The sequence below is a fragment of the Oryza glaberrima genome, chromosome 6 (genome assembly GCF_000147395.1).
Source record: "Oryza glaberrima chromosome 6, OglaRS2, whole genome shotgun sequence".
NCBI classification, from domain to species: Eukaryota; Viridiplantae; Streptophyta; class Magnoliopsida; order Poales; family Poaceae; genus Oryza; species Oryza glaberrima.
In genome coordinates, this window is record NC_068331.1 from 21,102,843 (window position 1) to 21,123,368 (window position 20,526).

General features: G+C 49.0%; 1 pseudogene; it reads left to right on the forward strand.

Moving 5' to 3' along the window:
* Positions 1–20: 20 nt before the first annotated feature.
* On the forward strand, positions 21–1,255 carry LOC127776990 (uncharacterized; annotated as a pseudogene).
* The last annotated feature ends 19,271 nt before the right edge of the window (positions 1,256–20,526 follow it).

The window sequence follows — 20,526 nt, forward strand, 5'->3', positions numbered from 1 at the left end:
GCCCTTCCGGTCGCGGGACCATGGAGAGAGAAGCAGGAGGTATTGAACCCCAGCCTGTCCTGGGTCGCATTGTTGCGATCGAAGACTATATTCTCTGTGGTTTTCTTCCTCCGCCTTCTGAATTTCTTCTCTTGGTCTTGAATTTCTACGGCCTTTCTTTGCTCCATTTGAACCCCAATTCCATCGCCTTCCTCAGTATTTTTTCGCATCTTTGTGAGGCCTATATTGGGGTAAAGCCGTTTCTTGACCTCTTTCGTTTCTACTACGAGTTGTGTTGGATGGAATCCAACAGGGTATCCGGATGCATCGGTTTCTGACTCCGGGATGGCCTGAAATCGCGCTATATCCCTTTCCAGTGCCCTTCTTCTTGTAGCAAATGGCGGGCGAGGTGGTTCTATCTTCAGATAGAAAATTCGGATGCAGTCTTCGTTGTTCCTGAGGAACAACCAGACAAGATTTCGTCTTGGACCGCAAAACCCGCCTTAACCCCTTCTCTTCAGTCCTTGATCGATGCCATCGATGACCTCCGAGTACGAGGTTTGTCAGGGTATGAAGTCGCTGCCGACTTCATCGGTAGGCGGATCCAGCCGCTCCAGGCTCGAGCCCACCCAGCCTTTGACTATCTAGGCCGGAGGACGCGACCCGGGTTTCTCCTCGGGATATTTTTCTTGTATTTAAATTGACTTCATTATGTGCGTGTTCCTCCTGACTTATCGAATTCTGGTTCTCGATTTACAGGTTTGAACAGCGAAACCGTGGAGCGCCGCGTCGGCCAATTGATGATTAGCGGCCCGACAACGGCGTGCAAAGTCCCCGTCCCCCTTTGTGAGAAGGGCGCAGCCGAACGCGAAGCTGCCATCAATGTAAGTGTACTCGGCGGCCCTTTCGCATTTTTCTTCCGGGATCGCATTGTGACTCCATGAAGTGTAGGCTCTCCCTCTGACTGATATCATCGGGCTGCTCGTGGATCATCAGGCGGCGGCGTCGCTGAAGGAGGACGTCGCCAAGGAGGCGTCCGATGTTGCTGCCGCTGCTACCACAACGAGTGGCGGCAACGTTCCAAAAAGGGGGAGGAAATTCTCCTCCGTGATCGGAAATCGTCGGAAGACACCCACCCCCTCGGTAAGCTCTCCTGGTCCTTCATCACGTAGTCGGAAAACTTCCACCTCACATCATGCCCGTTATACTCCAGGCCTCGGATGCGTCTCCCCCGCCTCCGCGACGATAGCGGCTTGTGACGCTTGGCGAGAAGTAAGTGAATGAATTTGAGGGTTTGTCGCTTTGTCAATCTCTTGCAGCCTGTCGCAATTGCAGCCTTTCACAGGGCGGCGCGGGCGAAGGCGGCGCAAGACGGATCTGTAGGGACTTCCAGCGCGTCTCCTGCCGTGGCCTCGACGGATGTCGTGGTCGTGCCCAGGAGCCACGAGGCGACGCCTAGCGGCCCAGCCAGCGATCTCGTGGCTGGTCGGGGTCCGCCGGGTGCCGTCCTCACCTGGGAGGAGCTCTAGGTCGAGATGGGGCGCCTCCTTAAGGCTGGTGCACGCGGCATTAGCCGCGAGATCACGGAGGCGAGGGCAGCGTCGTCGTCGTCGGCGAATGAGCGCGCCGACCGGCTGACGCATGATTTGGCGGAGGTTCGCGAGGACCTCCAGAAGATGAGGGAGCTGGTGGCCGGCAATGAGCGATAACGGCAAGGGCTTGAGCATCGTATGTCGGAGCTCGAGAACAACTTGTCGGAAATTCGTGGCTCGCTGCGGGTCACCTACACTGGTCTGCACCAGCTCGCCAGGGAGTGTGGCGTCAAGACCACCATACCGGCGAATCCCGTTGAGTTCTCGCTGACGTCTTCGCTTGCAGAACTGGCGACGGCGATGGAGGCGATCCCCTCCAAGCACGCGGCCAGGATTGGAGAGGAGACGTCTAACGGGATCTATACCAGGGCGTGCCATGTCCTTGCGTGTGTGAGGCTGGCGCACCCTGAACTCGATCTGCGGAAGATCTTGGATTAGGGGGTGGCTAGCGACGCGCGCAAGGATGTGATGGAAGAAGTCGGCGATCTGGGGGAGTCCGTCCTCCCGCTTTTTGAAGAGTAGGATTTCGGCTCCCTTGTACTCTTTAGTCATGCTTTGTAAAACTCTCATTGGTTCCAACCGCCTTTGTGTGTGCAGTCATCAGGGCGATGTGGAAACACTCCGAGGACCAGGCCGTGGAAACACTCCGAGGTCGCGAGGTGTGGTTCAGCTCGTATTTGAAGAGTTGCTGCACATCCATGAAAAGGGTCTATGGAGAGCTCCGAGTACCCCGTGGGGATCCCGAGGAATCGGCGGTCGGATACATCTCGTGGCTGAATGGGGCCTACGCCCAGCTCGAAGGCATCGGCCAGCGTATCGACGAGGCCCTGAAGCAGGAGTGCTGTCGATCGAGCCGATATGCCGGGGGGCATGTATTGGCTTGCATACGAGATCATCGTCCGCAGCTGCACCTCGAGTTCCTCCATGAAGTGTTTTCTCATTCTCGGAGAACTCCTACGGAGATAGATGGCCTGGCGAAGTCGATGGCGCTGCTGGCGAGAAGGTCTTCCAGTCTATGGACTGGCGTTGGCCTTCCTAGTAGTCTCCGTGTCCTGTGACAAATGTCTTAAGGAAAAGTGTTATATAATTTTGGATTTTTCCGGAATTGTAAGAAGTACTTGTGAAATAGAAAAGAAATATCTAACTAAGCTTTCTTACTTTAGACGTAGCGTGTAAGAGTGTCTTCTCACTTCGCGACTTCGATCAATCGTTTGAGTTATACACTCTCCCTAGCCCCCAGCCTTGTCATTGGAGAATTCTTCTCGGAAGATAAGGCTCTTGGACCTTAGACCTGCCTTGGTTGAAGAAGCACTGATCCTAGCCCCCAGCCGTGAAGTTGGAAAGTTAATTTCCGATTACACGGCTTGGTTAATACGCATGGCGAGAACTCTTACACGACCAGATCTTACATGGTCTTTCGTCTCTACAGGATCCGACAAGGCCTTATCGGCTCTGGACGTCCCCAGCCGAAGTTCCCTTAGGTTCCTCGGAGGCCTTGTCAAGACGGCGTAAAGGGACATGAGGATAGATTTCAACGCTAGGTGTCATCTGGGTAAGGAATCATCGGGAAGGAATACTTTGATTGTAATATGTACCTGAAAATAGGCTTTATTGAAGCTGTAAGATGTCTTACAAGTATGGATACTATTGACTTATACATAGAATTTACGTAATTGATCAATGTTCCAAGAATTTGCCAACTCACGACCATCGCCGTCTGCAATTTTGAATGCGCCTGGCCGCAAAACTTGTGTGATCGTGTACGGTCCTTCCCATTTGGGTGAGAGCTTGTTTCGCCCTGCTTGACTTTGAACCCGTCGGAGGACGTAGTCACTGATCGAAAGTGTGTGTGCTCGGATGCGTTTCTCGTGGTAGCGGCGAAGAGCCTGTTGGTAGCTAGCTGCTTGAACGACAACTCGTTCGCGATGTTCCTCGAGTAGATTCACATCCTCGTTTCGCTGCTCCTCCTAATCCTCATCGGAGTACTTCTGTACTCGTGTACTTTGATGTCGTAGCTCGGTGGGGAGCATGGCCTCTGAGCCATACATGAGGAAGAATGGTGTCTCTTTGTTAGACGTTGTCGGTGTGGTACGCACGACCCATAGTACTGATGGGAGTTCTTCGACCCACTTCTTGTCGTGTGACATGAGCCTGTCGTAGACGTGGATCTTGATTCCTTGTAGTTCTATGCCGTTTGCCCTCTCGACCTGTCCATTGCTCTAAGGGTGAGAAACCGAGGCGAAGCAGATCTTGACTCCCAGCCTGATGCAGTAATCCTGGAAATCGGCACTGATGAACTGGGAGCCGTTGTCCATTATGATACGGTGAGGCAATCCGAATCTGCAAAATATCCCTTTGATGAATTTGATTGCATTGTCGGCCTTGATTTCCCCCGTGGGTGTCGCTTCAATCAACTTAGTGAATTTGTCGATCGCCATGAATAGGAACCTGTAGCCGCCCTGTCCTCGTGGGAATGGCCCGAGTATATCTAGCCCCCAGCACGAGAACGGCCAAGTAAGAGGGATAGTCTGGAGTGCTTGCGCTGGTAGCTTTGTGTGTTTACTGTGGAATTGACAGGCTTCACACCGCTGAACCATGTCGCAGGCGTCTTTGAGGGCGGTTGGCCAGAAAAACCCTTGTCGAAAAGCTTTTCCGACTAATGTCCAACAGGCGGCGTGTGACCCACAGATCCCTTCATGTATGTCGAGGAGGAGATGTCTTCCGTCGTCAGACGAGACGCATTTTAAGAGTACCCCGTTTGGCACCTTCTTGTATACATCATTGCCGATCATACAGTAGATTTTTGCTTTACGGGTTATTTTCTCGGCTTCTACGTCGTCCTTGGGCAATTCTTCGCTGCCTATGAATTTAATGAGTGGGGTGCGCCAGTCGTCTGTGGTCTCGATATCGGCAACGGCGCGCTCTGCCTCTGTAGCCCCCGAGCTGTTGTTGAGGGCGGCCGGGCTATCTTCGCCGCTTGCCTCTTTCACTGATGGCCTTGTCAGGACGTCCAAAAAGGTGCCAGGTTCGAGTGGCTCTCGTCTGGACGCACGCCGTGCTAGATCATCCGGTTCGATGTTGTCCTTGCGGTATACATGTCGGACCTCGATCCCATCGAACCTTTTTTCCAGCTTCTTGACTTCTGCGAGATATTTGGATAACTCGGGGCTAGAGCACTTGTAATCTTTATGCACCTGGTTCGCGACCAGTTCGGAATCCCCTTTCACGACTAGTCGCTTGACTCCGAGTGCAGCTGCAGCTCTTATCCCGGTGAGTAGTCCTTCGTACTCGGCTGTGTTATTGGTCGCCCTGAAGTTGAGGTGAATTGCATGCTTGAATTGATCTCCCGAAGGTGACGTCAAGATGAATCCTGCCCCTGCTCCTTGGCTGTTGAGTGCGTCGTCGAACACCATTGTCCACGTTTCGTTGTCGATTTGGTTGTCTGACCTGTTATCAGGCATAGTCCAATCGGCTACGAAGTCGGCGAGTACCTGGGATTTGATGGCTGTTCGTGGCACAAAGTGGACATCAAATTAGCTTAGCTCGACTACCCATTTCGCAATGCGGCCGACAACGTCTTTGTTTCTCACGACTTCCCCGAGAGGGAAGGAGGATACAACTGTGACCCTGTGGGCTTGGAATGTAACACCCTGAAAATTCGACCAATAAAAACAAAACCCAAAAAATAAGGATTTTCAAAAACTTTTTCAATAAATTGCATCGTGCCTATTTTATTTGCCTATTCTATTGAATTTTGATTTCGGAGTTTGTAGAACGCAAATAAAGAACAATTGATTAGGAATAAAACCTAAAATTAAATGAGCAAAATAAGTAACTGAAATATAATTTAAAATAAAGGTTGAGGTGAGGATAGAAATGAATAAAATATTATCGCGATCATATTCGTATTAATTAAATCTAAATACGACGGAATGAGAATTAACTCTAATTAAAATCAAGTAAATTATATAAAAATAAAATATGGGTACAATTAATCTAGAGTGGATCCATTGGTTGGGATAATACACATATTGAGTAAACTTCATTTATGCAAGATTTAGAAATTATAGAATCAAATTTATATAGGAAATAAACTAAAATCGGGATAAATGGGAAAATACACTGTTCATTATAGCGTAGGTGTTCGATGCGGTCCCTAGCCTTCCCCCTCCTCTCCCACCTCTGCGCCCTAGCCGGCCTTGAGCCCCGCGTCGCCGCCCCGTGCCGTCGTCGTCGCCGTCTGCCGCCGCGCGCCGTCGCCATCGCCGCTGTCGCCGTCGCCGTCGTGTCACCGCACCTCGCGCCCCGAGCCGCCGTCGCCATCCATCGCCGTCGACGTCCCATCGCCACGCGCCCGTCGCCGTCACGCCTCGCGCCGCGCGCCCGCCGCCTCGCGCCCCACGCGCCGCGTGCCGTCGCTTCGCCGCAGCCGCGCCGCGCCGCCATCCCGTCGCCCCGCGCGCCCACGCGCCCCGTCACCGCCCGTCCCGTCGCCGCGCGCGTGTCGCCATCGCCGACTGCCGCCGCGCGCCATCGCCCCGCGCCTCGAGCCCGCGCCGCCGTCACGTCGCCGCCCGTCGCGTCACCGCCGTCGCGTCGCCGCCTTGAGCCCTGGGCCGCCGTCGCGTCGCCGCCCCGAGCCCCGCGCCGCCGTCACGTCAGGCCGGCCACCCCTCCCCCTCTCTTTCTTCCCCCTCTCCCCTATAAAAACCCTGGCCTCTTCCCCCTTCTCCACCCCACTCCATTCCCTCCTCCTCTCCCTCTCCTCTTCTCCACGCACCGCCGCCGTCGTGCCACCGCGCCGCCACCCTCGTGCTATCGTGCCGCCGCTTTCGTGCCTCCGCGCCGCCGCCCCAGTGTGCTGCGCCGTGCGTCGTCGTCGCCGCCGCCGTCGTCGGTGAGCCGCTGCCCCCCTGTTTGTCGCCGTGCCGCCGGGAGGAAGGGAGAAGCCGAGGGAGAGAAAGAAGAAAGAAAGAAGGAGAGAAGCCGGGAGGGAGGAGAAGAAAGTAAAAAGAAAGAGAGGAGAGAAAAAGAGAGAAAAAGAAAGGGAGGGAGAGAAAATAAAAAAAAAGGAAAGAAAAGAAAAGAGAAAAAGAAAGAAAAGAAAAGAGGAAAAGGGAAAATAGAATAGGGAGGTTAATAGTTTAGGAAATTTGAAATAATTAGAATTTAATTATAGATTAATTATAGTCGTAGAATTGAAAATTTTAATAGAAATTATAGATTATTTTGGGTAATCTCTATAAGTAATCGATTCACGATAGAAATTCGGATTTAATTACTAGGGATTTTAGCCATGTATTATATTTAATCATTTAGTCATAGACTAAATTAAATCGTACAATATTAGAAGATAATTTTAGGATTTTGTCCGATATTTAGCTCGCGATGGAAATTTCTAACCTATTAAATGGATGTAATACTCGAGCTAATTAAATTAAAAACTTGTGCTAATAAAATCATTATGCCACAAAATACTTTGGGGATGGATGGAGTTAAACAAACGGAGTAGCTCTATTTCACGAACAAAAATAGATAATGTAAGAAACCGACTTCCGTGCTCGATATCTTTTTGGATTTACTTGGATCTTTATTTGAATTCTAACCGAACTCAAATCGTTTCTTCGCACGTAATTTTAGAGCCCGAGGGAGTTGCGGATCCAAGCGAAGGTCAAGACCCACAAGACTTTGAGCAAGGCAAGTCATCACTATTCTTTGAACATGTTGATCCCAATTGCGAAATTATTTTGTTTACAAATAAAATCGCATGCAATGATGAACATCCTACTTGTGATTATACCATGCCTTGATTATTGTTTACCCTTATTCCCTTGTAACCATGAATACGTATGAGTCCCTAGTCAACTATGACAAATGCTTAGACATGCCACTCTAGAATCATGCATACTCATATTTATCAAATGCTATATGCTTGGGCAATTACCTTTGGGAAGGTAATTGAGAGGCGGCATGTGGAGACATGAGCGCCACATTGCCATGATGTAAATGACATGATTTGTGAAAGGAGAAATAAAATTAAACAACTGTTTTCGACTGGGGCGAACGGAGGATTTAGGTGGTATCCAGAAAAGGCTAGTACCGTCCCCGGTCAATTAAGGACCGAGCCATGAAGTTAAGCATGAAACGACCCCCGTACAACCGCACTTCTCGTATGGGTATAGACCGAGCGGAGTAGATAGCTGAGCGGAGGCAGTATCCATGCATAGTGGTCTCTTGATGTGTGAGGCAGGGGCTCTACGGTGGGGCAGCCATTGGTAGAACCGCGAGGCAGGTGTCTACAGTGGTGTCGCCATCGGTAGGACTGCCATGTGAGAATTTAAACATATTTATAACTTAATGCATGTGAGAGTATTTCCTTCCCGGGTGCGCCAGAACTCCTCTCACTGCTAGAAACCGTGTACGCCTAGAGTGCATGAGGATGTAAAGTTCATGGAGCGGGTACTGCCAATGCGAGGTTATCGAAAAGTTTTGCCGTGACACGTCTCATGTGTTGGGACGAGGCTCATGTGTTGGGCAGTCGCGGAGTGCGGGTAAAGTGTACATCCACTGCAGTGTGAGTGAACCAAATCTATTCGAATAGCCGTGCTCGCGGTTATTGAGCACCGGGACATGTATTACACTTGTCTAGACTCTAAATTCTTAACTTGTGTGGGATGAGATATTGCATGATGATTTCTATGCTGATGGAGCCACTTCCTGAGAGGCGGGAAGGTGGACGTCCTCAGAAAACCATGACGACTCAATGGCGGGAAGCTATCTTTGGGATCACAATGGATGGTGGACAGAACCGTCATTGTTTAATATGAACACTGGTACTAAAATTGGATCAGTCTGTGCTAGGTCTTAGGCTTGTGAAAAAAATTACAAAACTTGCTTTGCGCAAAAGAACCATAGCCATTCTTTGAATACCCCTGTCATATGCATTGTTGCTGTGGTGGCTTGCTGAGTACAGTTGGTACTCACCCTTGCAATATACAAACTTAATTAGAGGCCGGAGATGAAGCTTCGGAGGATCCGTATTCCTACTACCAGGAGGGTGATGAAGACGATGGCGCTCAGTAGGTCTTAGTTACGGTCGTTGCCTGTGGCAATGGCGTGCCGCTGCCTTAACTCCGCTGCCTTACCTACTTCTGTTTTTGGAATGTATTCCGGACCGCTCTGTCCGATGATTTAAGACTATGCCTGCGGGCTTATGATGTAATAATTCGTACTAGACACTCGTGTATGTGCACTTGGTATTTCAGCTATGAATTTGTGTGTACCAGACTACTTGATCCAGGGAAATGGTACTGTTTACACGATTGATTCCTGTTATAAAAACGGGGGTCCACATGGAAGTAGTGGCGTAGCTTTCTTGATGTCATGATTACCGCGTAGAGCAGTTTTTGGATCTGTGGATATCTTGTCTTTGCGTCGTGGAGAGCTTCGCTGACGTAGTAGACTGGTCGTTGCACCTTCTCTCTCTCGACAACAATGACAGTGCTAACGGAATATGGCGTCGCGGCAATGTAGAGAAATAATTCTTCATTAGGTTGGGGGGCAACAAGTACAAGGGGATTTGATAGATAGCGCTTGAGTGCAATGAATGCCTCTTCGGCTTCCTGTATCTATACAAATTTGTCTTGCTTCTTCCGCAGAGCGAAGAAAGGTTGTCCTCGTTCTCCCATCCTAGCAACGAACCTGCTTAGTGCCGCCATGCATCCAGTTAGCTTCTGTACTTCCTTGAGTCTTGTAGACGACTTCATGTTCTCGATTGCCTTGATCTTCTCGGGATATGCTTCTATTCCTCTCCCAGAGACGAGGAAACCGAGCAGCTTGCCCGATGGTACTCCGAACGTGCACTTCTCTGGATTGAGCATGAGGCGATATCGTCAGAGGTTGTCGAACGTTTCCCGCAGATCGTCAATCAATGAGTCGCTTGTCTTGGTCTTGACAACAATGTTATCGACGTAGGCCTCGACATTGTTTCCGAGTTGGTCACTAAGTGCACTCTGGACCGTGCGCTGGAAAGTGTTTCCTGCGGTTATTAGTCCGAACGGCATCTTAACGTAGCAGAATACCCCGAACGGTGTGATGAATGCTGTTTTCTCCTCGTCCTCTGTTGCCATGCTGATTTGGTGGTAGCCGGAGTAAGCGTCGAGAAAGCTCAACAACTCACAACCGGCTGTTGAGTCCACCAGTTGGTCTATTCGAGGAAGAGGGAAGTGATCCTTGGGATACGCCTTGTTGAGGTTGGTGAAATCGATACACATTCTCCATTTCCCGTTGGCCTTCCGCACCTCTCTGATGAAACCAGCTTTGAGAAGCTTGTCGAGCTCTTCTCGTATGGCTTGTTTTCGATCTGGTGCAAATCTCCGCAGTGTTTGCTTTACTAGCTTGGCGTCGGGTCGCACCATGAGTTTGTGCTCAATCACCTCCCTGTGTACCCCCGGCATGTCGGACGGCTGTCAAGTGAACATGTCAGCATTGTCGCGGAAGAAGGTGATGAGCGCGAGTTCCTATTTCTCTCCTAGTGATGCCCCGATCTTGACGGTCTTGTCGGGGTTGGCACTGGAAAATGGAACGATCTTGATTGCGCCATCCGGTTTCGGCGTCTTGTTTGTTTTGCTCACTTTCTTGGGTGGCTCAACTGTGGCAGGTGGGCTGGGCGTGTGCTCGACCATGTCGAGGCTCCGCTTGTCGCATTGCACTGCCAGCTTAGCATTCCCTTGAATAGTGATTGTTCCCTTCGATCCCAGCATCTTGAGCACTTGATACGCCTAGTGAGATGCGGCCATGAACTTCACGAGTGCAGTTCTCCCAATGATGGCATTGTATGCTGTATCGAATTCAGCAACATCAAAGGTGATCTGCTCCGTTCGGAAGTTATTTGCTTGGCAGAAAGTCACAGGCAACGTAATTTTGCCCAATGGTTTGGACGTGACTGAGGGGAGTGATTCCATGGAAGGGTTGATCGGTGGGTGTCAACTCGTGTCACACCCTAAAAATTTCAAATATATAAATTGTTGTTTAATTGGAATTATTAGAATTGATTTTAAAAGCCTAGAAGAGAAGATCTATTTTTTTAAATAATAAATTCCAATATAAAATGGGGCTAGATAAAATTTTATTAAATACTTTGCTTAATTCTATAATTTCTAGATTTTTCTGGGATTTATTTGAGCTAAGGAAGTATTTTTAATAAATGGAATTGCATTTCATGAATAATTTAAATGGAAAAAGGTTTTTAAAAGTCTCTTTTGGCTTTGGGCCGAAAGTCGGCCCAAAACCTTCTCTCTCTCCTCCTCGGCCCAAGTCGGCCCAGTCCGCAGCCGCAGCCGTCGCTCGCGCGCGCGTCCGCCCGCTGACAGGTGGGGCCCGCCTGTCAGACTCGTCGTCTTCCTCGCGCCGCCGCCGCCCGAAACCCTAGCGCCGCGCCGCCGCCGTCTCTTTCCAAATCCGGCCGATCCTTTCCGTTTCCGGTGAAATCAATAGAGGGGAAATGATCTTCTCGATCTCCTCTACCTTTTCCCTTTTGGAACTTCGGCTAAAATCGTTTGGAAAGCGGAGGATTCGATCTCGAATCGGATCGGTCTCTCTCCTCCGAACCCTAGACTTTCCTTCTCGTCGCCGGCCGCCGTGGGCCTTCGCCGCCGCCTCCTTGCCCCTTTAAAAGGATCCCCGGTGTCTCCGCTACCCGTCGCCACCCTCGCCTTCGCCTCTCGTCGTCCGTAGAGCCCTAGCGCCGTGAGTCCTCGCGCCGCCGTCGTCGCCGCCGCTCCAGCCGTGCGCCGCCGTCGCTCCAGTCGTCGCCATCGCTCGGGAAGGCCGCCGTCGTGGTCGCCGTCGCGTCGCCGTCCTCGTCAGCCCCTTCGCCGTCGCTGTCGACCGTCGGAACATCGTCGCCGTCGTCAAGCCGGAGGTCGCCGCCGTTTCTTCCTCGTCGCCGACGTCGTCCGGTCATCGTCCGCCGTCGCTTTGGTCGTCGGTGAGTTCGCCGTGCCGTCCGCTACCCGTAGGTGCTCTCCGTTCGCGCCGCCACGCCGTCGTTCGCCGGCGAGCTCGCGCGGTTCGGTCGCCGCCGGAGATGACGTCATCGCCGACGTCATCGATGCCGTCCGCCGTGGTCTGGCTGTGGACCGATCGATCCCGGCCGTTCGTTTTGGATGGATCGATCTCGGCCGTCCGTTCTCGTGAACCGTCGCCGTGCACCCGGTCCACCGCAAACCCTAGCCGCTGACGCAATAAATCCTCTTTTCCTTTTCAAAAATAATTCATTATTGCGTCATAATTCAATTAAAATCCATATAAGTGTTTTAATCCGATTTAATCTTTAAAAATTCATAACTAATTCATCTTAGCTCGGATTTAGTTGGTTCAAGTCTCTAAATTTTTCTAAAATTGAGATCTACATGTTAAAAATATCCACATGTACTGTTCATGCTTGTTTATGTGCTGTTTTGGTGTTTTGCTCTTTTTTGTTTAGATTCCGACGTTTCCGGAGAGTCCGTTTTCGCAGGAGAAGAATTTGAAGAGTTCCAAGGCCAGCAAGGCAAGTCACACAGATCCCAAACAACCCCTTTGAGCATGTTGATCCCATTTAAAGCTATTGTTTCTATTCAACTATTGCATTTATTTTCGAATGTCATTGGGTGGAATTAACCTATTGTTTGTTATAGCCCTTTTGTTCTTGATTACTTTATTCCTTGATACCTTGGGTTCTTATAAATTGACTAGTTGAGCTTTATATATTGGTTCAGCTAGATATTAGATGTGATTGCTTAGCCATGCTTAGAAACATTAGCACACTATTGGGATAACTTATGACTCCCTATTATTCAATGATGGCTTAATGATAACTCATGATGGTTAATCATGATTGGTTAATTAATTAATTTGCCAACTAAAACCTGTTAATGGTGGGTTGTGAGCACATGGTTTTGATGGTCGTGCTCATGACAATTAAGGACCGGTTCACGAGTTTCGGTTGTGAAACATTAACCGTGCCAACCACAAGCCAGCGTGGGCAACGGCTTTACCTTTTGTATAGCATGGTTCATTGCGGGCCACCAGACTGAGAAGTGGCGGAGATAAGCCCACGGGGGTCGCTGGGGAGTCCATGCCTTGTTTATAAGGGGGTGATTATGATCCAGGAACGGTGCGCTGTGGTGGATTGTGTTGTGCGAAGGGTACTGTCACAGCTCCTTTCTGAGGTACCGTGGTGGTATCAAGGCGCATGGTGACATGTCGTGGGGCTGTGTCTTGTGGGTACAGTGGTACATCTCTGGCCAGAGTAAAGCTATTCGAATAGCCGTGCCCGCGGTTATGGGCGGGTTTAACAATGTCTTTCGTGATTAGTCTCATACCTCTCATCATAATAAAAGATACTATGACTGGTAATAATTTGTTTAGCTCCTGGTTTGGAATGGAATATTCCTGGTCTGGAGATAGAACTGTGCAGCCGGGGTTGGTTGTTCAGAATGGTTGGGCCTATGCAACAGGATATGTTGTATAGCGTTGGAATAATATTGTTTAATTATTACTCAACTGTTTTACTAAATTCTGAAATGTTTATTAAATGCTGTTTATGCAAATGAAACCCTATTATGCCATCCTTTGTTATCCTGTGCACTTGCATATTTGCTGCGTGGCTTGCTGAGTATGTCATATACTCACCTTGCAATCATTCATCAGAGGAGGAGTTCTACAGTGATGCTGATGGTGTGGAGGATTAGGTGTAGCCCTGGTCAAGCTGCCTGTGGAGTGGAATCGTCTGCGCTGTTTATCTTATTTTCCGCTGCTTAGATCTTTATTGATTGAGAGGAACTATCTACCTCTGTAATGACATTTTATTCGCTTATTAATTAGAGTAATAATTGTACTCTATTATCAATTTGTTATTGTGTGCCTCGGCTGATTCCTGGACGAGGGTTCGTGCACATGTAAGCGTTTGGAATTTTGGATAGAAATTCCGGGCGTGACAACTCGCTTCGTGGGATCCCCATCGCGTCCAAGGTGCTGGCGAAGAGAAGGTTGATTGAGATGCCGCTGTCGATCAGAACTCGCGCGACCTTGATATTCCGAATAGTGGGTTAGACCACGATCGGATATCGCCCTGGGATGACAGTAGTTTTGGGCTGGTCCTCTTCAGAGAGTTCTATCTTCTGTTCAGACCACTTCATCTTGGGCGTAGCTCCCTGCCACGTCGAACAGAATTCACGTTCCACTTTCTTGTATTCTCGCTTTGAGGAGTATGCCGTGGAACCTCCGAATATGTGCAAGACATGGAGATCTGGGTATGCTGAGTCTGATTCCTGAGTAGCCGCCTCAGCGTCCTTCTCGACCACGCGTACTCGCTTGCCTTTTTCCAATGCCATGTGTTTTGCGAGCGACTTTTTGAAGACGAGGCAATCTTCTAGAGAGTGTCTGTCCGACTTGTGTATAGGGCACCATGTTTTCTTTGTGTCGCTGCCTTGTGGGTCTAGGCGCTTGGGAGGGTCCGCGTATTCTATTGCGAGAACTTCCGCTTGAGCTTTCCTTTTCCCACTCTTGCGATTTTTCTTCTTGCTTGACTCCGGTGCGTCCTTGGCTGGTTTCTTCTCTCCTCCGGTCTTCGGTTTGTCGTTCTTTCGTCTCAGTGCGTCGTCCGCGTGAGCGCATCGATCGAGCATTTCGAATAATCTCTGAGTAGTCGTGACGCGCCTCGTTGCCAACTCCTGGGTAGTATAGCGATCTCTGACACCGGACTTGAAGGCGCGGATTATAGAAGCGTCGGTGATTTCGGGGATTGTATTTCTGCACTCATTAAAGCGCCGAATATAATCCCTGAAGGATTCACTTGGGTTCTGTGTCAACGCATGTAGGTCGTCTTCGATCGCGTGGCGCTTGTAAGTTCCTTGGAAGTTGGCGACGAACTGCTGCCACAGGTCTGTCCACGAAGAAATCGAGTAGGGCGGGAGATGCATCAGCCATGAACACGCAGAGCCTTTCAATGCAGTTGGCAAGTAATTCGCCAACGTGTTGTCGTCCGCTCCGGCAGCGTAGAGTACTGTGGAGTAAACCTGAAGGAACTCTTCTGGGTCGGTACTCCCATCGTACTTCTCTATTGCTCCTGGTCGGAATCTCTCAGGCCATCGGACATCACGTAGCGAACGACTGAATGCTCTACACCCAGCGCTGGGGGCGGTGGGTTGTCGGCGATTATACGTCCTTCGTGGATGTCTATCTGATGATGAGGATGAGGAAGATGATGACGATGACGATGGGTCACTTGGTTCCGGTGTACGATTACGAGGACGTCGGCTGTGTTCTCGAGAATCCTGTCGTCATCTCCCGTTGTTATCCCGGCGCCGATCTCCATCGTCGTCGTCATTATGGCGGCATCCTCGACTAGTATCGCCCAGCACCCACCGTTCGCGATCGTCGTGATCGTGGCGGTTGTGGCGGTTATCACGGTTTTGGTCTTCGCTCGAACGGCCTCCTCGTTCTTCATTATCGTGACGTCGCGAAGAGACGCGATGTCGGGAACGATTCTCGTTGTCTCATGCGCGTCGCGCCTCTCAGCGGCCATTCAGGTGATCGCGGAGATCGCCGGTGCAGCGAGGTGGAGGGGTGGCTCTATGAGGCGATTCCCGCTGTTCAGGGTTTTCGCCATTAGCACCGCCAGTTGGTGGCTGTTCCGGGTGCACTGCAGCAGCGGCCTCTTCGAACATGTTGCTGAGGTTGGTCACTGATTCTCGTAGTCGTTCTGTCCACCGTGCGAGATCGTCGTTCAGAACGGGATCGTAGGGGGTTTCCCTCAGTATTGCGTTGACGACCCTGATGTGCTGGGCCGGTGTAGTCACTTGATTTTCCGCTTCCGCATTAGCGCACGCTGACGTGCTGGTCCCATCGATAGCCAATACCTCGCGTGGCGTACTTGTTGACGATGAGCCATAGTCTTCGAGCAGGTGCAGGACTGACGGTTCGTGGGGATCGATGTCGATTATCCCAACGAATCGATCTGAGATCAGCGTCGCTCCTTGTTCCTTGTCCTCATCCCTGAGGGGGATACGTGACTGCCGGACTTTAGGAGGTGACGTCTTCATGGCGCTGAGAAAGACCTTGCAGCTTGAGAGGTCGTGATTCTTTGTCTTGCGAATAGGACAATAGACATCACGAGTTGGAGAAGTACGCTGAATTCCACGCTCTTTGCAGGCACGAATTTCAGTATGGACGTTGAGAAAAACCCAGCAGGCTTGCAAGGTGTGTTTTCTGGTTTTGTGGATAGGACACCAGGACCTCGTCACCTCGGAAGTCATCCTCGTCGGCTCGTGATTCTTGTCGGAAAGGCAAGGTTTGGCCGCACTAGGATCCTTCTCGGGCTTGGATGTCATCGACGTTCCGTTCTCCGCTTCGGCGGGCGGATCCTTCGACATGGAGTCGTCATGGGTCGTAGCGACTGCGTTCTCGCTTCCGGTCATTGATGGACCAGCCGAGATCGGAACTATGGTGTAAACCGGGAAGACGATTTCGCCGACTTGAGTCCACACCAGCATTGTTGAAGTAGGAACTCCTTGGTTGAGGTTGGTGTTGACGCTGTTGTCGACGAAGCTGGATGACATAGTAGTAGAACCTTGAGCACCAAGTGCCCCTACCTGGCGCGCCACTATCGACGGGGGATACCTGTAGACCGGATATAGAGGATACTGGGGTACGCTGGTACAAGGATCTACGTAATAAGACATCAAGCAGACAGAAAACAAAGATTATACTGGTTCAGGCCCCTTGATAGGTAATAGCCCTAATCCAGTTGGTATGGTATTATATGATGGAAACTAGCGGAACTCGATGATACTGTTGGCAACTTTTTTGACAAGTTGACAAGCACGATCGCAGCACCTTAAGTCTTGCGGTGATCCTAGAGTCTCCAACCACCTCGGTCTAGAAAGAGCTAAACCTAGATGGGTTTTGATAACTAAACCGGCTAGCGGAGCCAATTTCTAGATAACTACCTGTCTCGTGGGCAAAACGGAAGGTTTTCAGGACAAACCTACAAAGAGATGTCACACTCTCGCAGCGGCGCGGACGGTTTACGGCGCAAACCGACAAAGATGGACAAACTAAGAGAAAACTAAAAGCAATATGAAAAACGATTCGATTGATTGATTGTAGATTGGTTTTTTGCAATGAACCGGCCATGTCCCTTATATAGGGGTTGGTCTTGCCCTCTACAGGCTCTCCTCCACGTCCAACTCGGGGGTAGAAACTAAAGGAAACCCGAAACATGCCTTCCCGAGCAAGGAAACCTCGAAACCCGACGAAACACAGTCGGACTCGGACCTGCCGGTCAGACCGGCCACACACCGCCGGTCTGACCAGCCCTGAGCCGGCGGTCTGACCGCCCAGCACACGGCGGTCAGGCCGGCCCACTCGGAGGAAACCGGTAGACTTCCAAATTTTGTCAATCTTTCCTATTTTAATCCTAGGTGCCAAATTTGGGTGTAAACACATGCTCCCCTGCCTTTTTGATGAACAACGTGAATCTGAAAGCATAGAACATGTTTTGTTCTTAGGACGATAATCCAATTACCGGCCATAGTACCTCCTAAGTGTCTTGCCAAACACTCGGGAAGTATTTCTTCAAGTATTTCCCGTTGATTGCTCGCTGAAAACGCTCCCCTTGAAGTGTCTCCAAAAAATATGCGTTTCCTCGAACAATGCCGCATACTCGATAAGGAGCCTCCCAACTAGGAGACCACTTACCGAACTCCTTGGATCGAGTACCCAAAGGCAAAATTGTCTTCCAAACCAAATCTCCGACTTGAAACAACTTTGCTTTCACCCTTTTGTTGTACGCTTTGGCCACCCTCTTCTTCTCTCTCTATTTCTTCCAATGCCTTCAAGCGCTTGTCGATGACTTCATCAAGGTTGTCTCCCATCAACGTCTTGTAATCTTCACTTGACAAATCATCTTGCTTGATATAACGAAGAGAACCAAGATTTACCTCCACCGGTAAAAACGGCTTCTTGACCTTAAACCAACTCAAAAGGAGTGACTTTAGTGGCACCATGTTTAGATATCCTATGCGCCCACAATGCTTCAGAAAGCACCTCATGCCACCTCTTTAGGTATTCCTCAATATTCTTTTTCACTAACTTCAACAACGTTACTCGACTCGACTTGCCCATTAGCCTGAGCGTAGAAAGGAGAAGAACTCAACAATTTAATACCATAAGATTCAGCAAAACTCTTCACTTCCTTAGACAAAAAAGAAGCACCTTGATCCGTAGTTAATGTTTGTGGAATACCGAATCTATGGATAATATGCTTCAAAATAAAGTCAATTACCTCCGTATGAGTCATATTCTTCAACGGCACGGCTTCGGCCCACTTGGTGAAGTAATCCGTAGCAACTAGCACGAACCTATGCCCCCTTGATGACGAAGGATAAATTTGACCAATGAAATCTAAAACCCATCCTCGGAATGGCCATTGTTTGATTATAGGGTTCAACACGGCGGCGGGCGCCAATTGAACATTGCCGAACTGTTGACAAGTTTCACATCCCCTATAATATTTGAAGCAATCATCAATCATCCTCGGCCAATAGAACCCCGCTCTCTTAAGCAACTAATTCATCTTGTGGGCCGATTGATGAGTTCCACAAATTCCTTCATGTACCTCTCCCATAGCCACTTTAGATTGATCTTCATCTAAGCACTTCAACAAGACACCATCTATATTTCCGCGATACAAATCTCCATCAAGCAATGTGTATTTGAATGCTTGTCGCCGAATTTTCCGATCAACCTTAAGTGTGGGATGTATCAAATATCGAATCAAAGGAATTCTCCAATCCTCTTCTAACTCCTGGGCACAAACATTCGAATTCACAATCAATTCGGCTTCCAAATTGATTGAAATGTGCCCCCCAGAGCTCTGCCCAGAACCGGTCGGACCGGCCATACAAGGCCGGTCAGACTGTTCGGGATCGCTAGTCAGACCGACGGTATGTGGCCAGTCAAACCGCCCCTAATCACTGGTCAGACCGGCCACGCAATGCCGGTCAGACCGCCCCTGGTCTCCAGTTTTTCCAATTTCGCACAAAGATTTAAAATCAAGCACCGGCTCTTCTAATATCAGAAATAATCCCTTCTTCACATTATAGCCAGATGCTTGTTGCGCCAAGTCATTTGCTCTGGAATTATCATGCCTAGCATTATGTCTAATAACAAAATTATCAAAATTGGCAATAATATCCAAACATGAATAAAGGTACCTATTTAGTGATCCGTCCAAGCATCTGTAAACTCCGGCGACTTGTTGCACCACCAATTCCGAATCACCAAAAGCTTCCACGTACTTAGCTCCAACCATCTCCATGACTTGTAAGCCGAATAATAAAGCATTGTATTCAGCTTGATTATTTGTACAATAATACTCCAAACGAACCGATGCTTCATAACACATGCCATTAGGTGAAAACAAAACTACCCCTATGCCTTGACCTTCTTTGCAAGAAGAACCATCAAAATAAATCTTCCAAGGTATAACTTCAACTAAGCAAACCTCTTCTTCATAAGTAATATCTACATGATGGTCCACTACAAAATCACATACAATTTGGCCTTTCATAGATTTCAACGGTTCATAAGCCAAATCATATTCTATCAAAGCATATGCCCACTTGCCAATTCTCCCACTTAGAATTGGCCTTTGCAACATGTGTTTAATAACATCGGCTTGACAAGCAACTATGCATGTACTAGATAACAAATAATGCCTCAATTTGGTACAAGCATAGTATAAGCATAGACAAAGTCTCTCTATAAAAACATACCTCGTTTCGTTATCCAAAAGACGGCGGCTCAAATAAGTAGCGATATATTCCTTGCCATCTTCCTCTTGCGTCAAAACGGCACCAATGACTTTATCTTCGGAGGCAATATATAACCGAAAATGCTTTCCGGCTTTAGGCGCTCGTACAACGGGTGGAGTAGACAAATACCTCTTCAACTCTTCAAACGCCTCTTGTTGCTTTGCCCCCCAAGTAAAATCGGCTTCTTTTTTCAAGCGAAGTATAGGAACAAAAGTATCGATTTTACCCGCTAGGTTAGAAATAAACCTTCTCAAATAATTCACCTTACCTAGCAACTTTTGGACCTCCTTCTTGCATGTCGGCGCTTTGAAATCACGAATCTTTTCTATCTTCTTAGGATCAATCTCAACCCTTCTCTCATGCACCATGAATCCTAAGAACTTCCCCGCCGACACACCAAAATCACATTTAAGTGGGTTCATCTTCAAACCATACCGGCGCAACCTCTCAAAAGCTAACCTCAAATCGGCTATGTGTCCTTCCATACCATCCGATTTGACAACAATATCATCAATATAGATCTCTAAGATAATACCTAGCAAATCATGAAAGATCAAATTCATTGCCCTTTGATATGTTGCACCGGCATTCTTCAACCCAAAACTCATGACAACCCACTCAAACAAACCAACAAATCCCGGGCACCTAAAAGCCGTTTTATACATATCTTCTTCCGCCATAAAAATTTGATTGTAGCCGGCATTACCATCTAAAAAGCTAATCACCTTATGACCCGAGGCATCATTGATCATCATGTCGGCTATAGGCATAGGATATTCATCTTTGGGAGTAGCTTTATTCAAATCTCTAAAATCTATGCAAACTCTAATATTACCACTCCCCTTCTTCTCCACCGGGACTATGCTAGAAACCCACTCCGCATAACGATGTGGCCTAATAAACCCCGCCTTCAACAACCGATCAATCTCCTCTTTGACTCGGTCATATAGCAAAGGATTAAAACGACGAGGTGGTTGCTTATAAGGCCTAAAACCCGGTTTAATTGGAAGCCGATGCTCAACAAGCTCACGGCTAAGACCCAGCATCTCATGGTACTCCTATGCAAAGCAATCAACATATTCTTTAAGTAGCTC